This window comes from Haliotis rubra, unplaced genomic scaffold (assembly GCF_003918875.1).
Source record: "Haliotis rubra isolate DU_JTF1 unplaced genomic scaffold, ASM391887v1 Scf57, whole genome shotgun sequence".
NCBI lineage: Eukaryota > Metazoa > Mollusca > Gastropoda > Lepetellida > Haliotidae > Haliotis > Haliotis rubra.
The window spans coordinates 586461-592645 of record NW_025767268.1 but is presented as its reverse complement, the minus strand read 5'-3'; positions in this window follow the sequence as shown (position 1 = coordinate 592645).

The following is a 6185-nucleotide window of genomic DNA, read 5'->3' as shown; positions in this document are numbered from 1 at the left end:
CATCAGATACGACACTGCCAACAACGGGTCGCTGAATTTGAAACGGCTTGCCATTTTGCTTACGTCATTAGAACCTACGACGACCGACCATATATTTCAATTTAGAAGATTATCAACAAACCTCGGTAAGTGCTTTGGGCGTCTTTTGTCAAGATAATATGAAGGTGACTAAATATCTGAAAAGTTACTTTATCTACACATTATTTCCTGGGGCTCCTTTCACAAAGCACTAATGTGATCGTAAGTCCCTAAGGTAACCTTAGGTCAATGTTAAAGAATGGGAGTTAAGGTTAACCTTAGTAAAGGTTGCTTCGTGAAAGGAGGCCCTGATCTGTAGCCTGTACTCTCTGAAAAAGTGGCATATTGATGAATGCTAGGCGAAATACGTTTAATGGTTATTACTGAATACGTTACAATTGGTAACATACATTTCCATTTCCAATTGTCCAATGAAATTTTAGTAATACTTGTTTGATATATTGCGAGGTAAATGTTATTTTTTGAAGGACAGGTTGACATAACTCAATTGATCCATATTTATACCATTCTAGTTTGCACCAAGATCTATGGAAACCTTCATAACATATAAGTACCACTGTTAGTCCTTGTTGATAGTATAATGACACATTTCCTTTCGTGACAATGTGCTAAACTAACATATTATTCGCATAGATTTACTGTATAAGTCTACTACGTAAGCTATTGAACTTTTATTTATGTGGACCTATTACCAAGAAACACATGCACAAGATCTGGTAACGTATGTGTGGTAACGTACATTACCAGATACTTTCATTGATGGTATTTACTTTAAAGTGTAACATAAGACTGCGATATATTGTGTAAATAATCCACAGGTATGGGAAAGACCAGAGCAGAGATACAGAAGGCCTATAGAGAAAGAAAAGGAAGGAGAGGAGTACCTTGCAAAAGAAAGAAGGAGAAGAATGACTTACTGAGTTCCTAGCAGTCAGCTGAATCACAAAGAAAGGAAAAAGAGAAACAGTGTTAACCAGGAAAGAGTAATAAAGCATAATATTACGGCGGCTCTGAAACACGAAGAAAACATGCAATCCCCTGAAGACACTAGCGGGTATGATAGTGTAGGTGCATCAGACAATCAAGCCATGGTTGTCAGGCTGAACTTCAATAGCCAAAGAAGAGCAGAACAAGACGCCGAACTAGTACAGCTCTCGCTTCAGCCCACAAAAGAATATCATAGCTTAAAACATCTCAACAGTAAGAAAGAATAAGACACAACAGAAGCGTTTGCAAAGAAAGAGACGTAATTAAAGCAGTGGACTCGCCGAAAACGCCAAACAGTATGACTCGTAGAGACTTACTGCAAGCAGGTCTGTCAGTAGCAGAGGGTGACAAAGTGCGACGTCAAAATTATTTTAGGGAATACTCTGTTGTGTGAAGTTAAAGATGCTAGAGGTGACGATGTTCACAAAAAAGAACCAAGAGAAGGCACTCCACAGCATCGTGTGTGTGAAGATCACCGAGAAATATCGTGAGATGAGTTGTCTGTCCACACAGACCGGATGAACAGAAACACGCTTGGTAAAACAGGGAAGAAGTGGACATCTGTACCACCTCAGACACGATATAGGATTCAACAGATTTAGAAAGGAAGTCGAAAGCGTCATGGAAAGGGATGATAACAGCATCAAAACATTGCACGTCTCTCGAAGGCAATGAGGAGAGAAGGCTTATCTGTGTGTGCCAATCATGATACATGTATCAGACAGCAGAGGCCGAGTCACCAGGATCTCTCTGAAAAACTACCCGACGACCTTGTCTTTGGACAGTGGATGAGAGTTGAAGTAAATGAAAAAGGACGAGGAAGGAAGGTCATGAGGATAGTCGAGTCTGAGCTGGAGAGGTCTAAGGCAATAACATACATTCAGTCGCAGTTAGAGGAATTTCGTGATCATGTGTCTATAGTGAAGAGACAGTATGATGAAGTTAGACGATTGAAAGAATACCTTCCAACTCACAACATCATGCATCAAATGGACTTGCAGAAGATTATAATGTTGAAGCTGGGTGAAAACGAAATGGGGTTGGTTTTGCAGGCATTTCAATCCTGCACAGATATCCCTGAGAATGGAAATTATGGCCAATCTATTTCTAAAATAGCAAATATTTTTCTTTATACCAGCATTGACTAGATCACTTCTGTTGTTATAACGATCAGTGGAAACACTATTTATGTAACGATCTTATTCACTGGGTAACAATTTTGAAAACATGACCATTGTTGCAGGGATGTGTATATTATGACCATATATATATATATCGTCTTTTTTGCTTTAATCGCTGCCACTGTAAAACCTTTGCGGTGATTTGTATTGATTTGTAAACGTAGTTAATTTTAGAATACAATTGCTAATTATAGGCGTTGCTTTGTAGTTTGATGGCTTTACACCGAAGTATTTTACTCTCTGAGGTTTCAACTTTGGAATTCACTATTAACAGCTGGAAGTCAGGTCATGATTAGATTTCAAAATTCTGGCATACCACCTGGCGGATTAGTGTATCGGTGTTTGCCTTTTATTGAGTTTTATTTATAAGGTAAAATTTCACATGACTGTCCAGCCGAGTGTCATTATAAATTACAATGACATTTGCTACTACCTAATGATGTTGCTGGACAAAATGAATATTTGTATTACCTTGATTGCCCAAATAGAGTTAATGACAATGAGCGAAGTGGGGTTAGCGAGCGGGCATGACACCAATAACACCATTCACGTCCACCACGAATTGAACTCGTGGTTAACAGGAGACAGCCTAGCTACTTGTTCCACGTACGGGACAAACACACGACAGACAGACGGCGGATCGAGGCTAGCGCGATCACCAGCAGCACACAGTAAAAACGTGAGCCAAAGTCAGTGCCATTAGTTACTTTTTGTTGTAATTGACCAGCTATATAACGGCGGGCTACAAATCCTCGAGTCTGGACTAATCCAGTGATTGACATCATGAGCATCGATGTACGCAACTGGGATACGATGACATATATCTAACAAGTGAGTCTCACCAGGATATCTAGTAGGTCGCGTCGTATGAAAAGAATATTTTCTTGAAGACTAATTCAAACCCGCGTCTTCACCCTTTCCTTCTGAACCCCGAGAAGTTGTGGTGTTACAAGTAGTGGACATTTGTTTGTACCGTGACCCGGATTGAGGACCAGAAAGGACGTCAAGTGAATAGTGAACTCCATATGAAATACTTCCATGTTCAAGTTACCTTGGCATTTTAACTTCTACACCGTGATGACCCGGGGGTAATTTGGTCTTCAGCAACCAATGCTGATCTTAACCAAGTTAAACATGTTATCGTAACCAAGTTGCGTAGGCTGATGCTCATGGTGTCCTAGCGAACGGTTTTGGACTAGACTAGAACGGTTTTGGACTGTGGCGTTTATCAACACGCAAACAATTTACTCTTCTTACTTACATTAACCTCCAGTGTGTCACTGGGACATATGTTAACCTCCAGTGTGTCACTGGGACATATATTAACCTCCTTGGACATATATTAACCTGCTACTGGGACATATATTACCTCCTGGGTGCTACTGGGACATATATTACCACCTGGGTGCTACTGGGACATATATTACCTCCTGGGTGCTACTGGGACATATGGTAACTTCCAGTGTGTTACTGGGACATATTTTAGCCTCCTGGGTGCTACTGGTACATATATTAACCGCCATTGTGTTACTGGGACATAAAGTAACCTCCAGTGTGTCACTGGGACATATATTACCCTCCTGGGTGCTACTGAACATATAGTAACATCCTGTTCACACATAACTCACCATGCACTTAAAAAACCCAGTGTTTTGATTCTGATGCAAATTACAGCTGACCATTAGGTACATCGTATATATTCATTTTTACATTTTACAAAACTACAATTCGTTTTTCGTGTATGATTTGAATTACAAATACCGGATATTTACTCGGAAAATTCAGTTACAAATAGGGCATATTAGTGATCGATTCGACAGTGAATGTTCTGAATTGTCGCTAATAAGCCTATATTAATAACAATATTTCAGAGAATGTTCGGAAACGGACGCCATGTGAAATATCCCACACATTGTATAGTTTGGACAACATCGCAGATGCCTGCTATCTAACACCTGCTCCATCATATTTATGTTTTAGGAAATAAATACAGTTGAGTTGATCATGCATTTACAACAAAACAGACAAACTTATGATTTTGAAACTCGACAACAATCGTCAAAAATTTAGCTCCAAGCATCGCCACTGTTGACACAAATGATACACACCGACTAATATATGTATTGTGCCGTATTCTGATTTGTATTTTGCAGAATATGTATTTTTATTTTGAAATTTTTACTTTGGATATTTCATTGATCGTATTTACATATAAAAATGTAAACTGAATAACAATTAAATATTATCTTTGAACTAAAATAAATAATTCAACGATATGGGCTATTTGGTTTCATATAGAGTGCATATGTGCATATACAGTTGAAGAAAACGTTTTCAATGTTTTGATCATTTTATAATAGAATAGTGGTTTCAAGTGCATATAGTCCGGAACTAATAGCTCCTATCGTTTCAGGTCATTTGATCAAGTGTAACCATATATTGAAAAATTAACTGTTAAATTAGATTTAAGAATATGACGCATGCAAATATGACGACTGACATGATCTAATTCCACAATGATATCTGTCTATCTCCACTCTATCTCGCATTCTATCAGTTGAAGGCATTTTCATCATGAAAGTAATAAAACAGTTAGTAAGTGGCACGAAGATTTGTAATTCGTTACATAAAATAATAAGACTAGTACTGCATTAAGTCAAATTACTTCTTTACAGTGAGGTGAATTTTACTATTTAAAGATTAATTTACCTGTGAGATAGGCCCAGCCATTTGGCTCGACATCCAGAGGGTTAACACAGACTCCTAGGTGGGAATTGGTCCGAATACCGTACTCCACTGTTTAACGAAGATCCACACCCATAACCCCTACACTCTCATTTCACCTCCACCCCAGTTCACCTACACTTATTCAATGCATGTTTTCTCAGTACCCCTACTCTTTGCTTTGGTTCTACCCTATTCACGTGTGGACTCACTCATTTCTGTAGAAACTCGGGGCTTGATAGACACAATGAGCATAAACTTTGATTTCTGAGTAACACAATTGATTTTGTGAAGGTGTTATGCGTTGTCTATTTAAACAATCAATGACTGACAGCTTCTAGCTTACTTCCTCACATTAGAATGTAGTCTATTTAAGATGTATATTGCATTTCAAAGCACATTTGTAAGAAACACACTAACAAAAAGGCTCTTTTAGATGCTGTTGGACATTTGGTGAAACTTGGAATTTAGGCATTTTAATGTTATATGTTTTTAGCATTTGTATTGCTAAACTATTGTTTTCATTTTTTATATGACTTTTATTTTTTTTATTTTTTGCAACTTTTCATTCTTAAATTATTACATTATCATTTGATGTTCAAATCCATTTTAATATTTATTTACATGTTTATATATATTGTTATAAGAAAAATATATACAATGTAAATGACAAAAAATGATTTTAACAGATGCGATTTATTTATGAAATTCTTTGGTCCAGCAATACACTTGTAAGGTAAAATATATTGTTTGTTTTACACACAGATTGAAAGTGTCCATTTTACAAGAGAGGATGTACATCATGTACAGCGTTTATTTAGGACACTCCATTACCCCAACACTTTTTTACCCCCAAAAGAGTAGGTGAATGTAGAGTGTAGGGGTAATGGTGGGCCACCTTAACGAACTATGCAAGATAGGGAAGACAGCCTTTTATACTTACATATTGTGTTCACATTGCCTACATAATGGTCTTGTTGTTTGAGTGACAACAAACAAGTAAACAAACTAATTATTACCAGACAGTGAAATAATACAAACTAATTATTACCAGACAGTGAAATACTATCCAGAAAGACGATCAAGGGTAATACAATTTCTTATGAAAGGACGGGAAACGATAACTTATCATCTGTCTTCTGCTTGTCCTCTGGGAATTATTCGCCCTCGGAATCCCCGGAAATGATAGTCTAAATTGAAATAAGATAGTACAGCTCCAAGTACATATAATATAAATATAATCTGATATAAGCG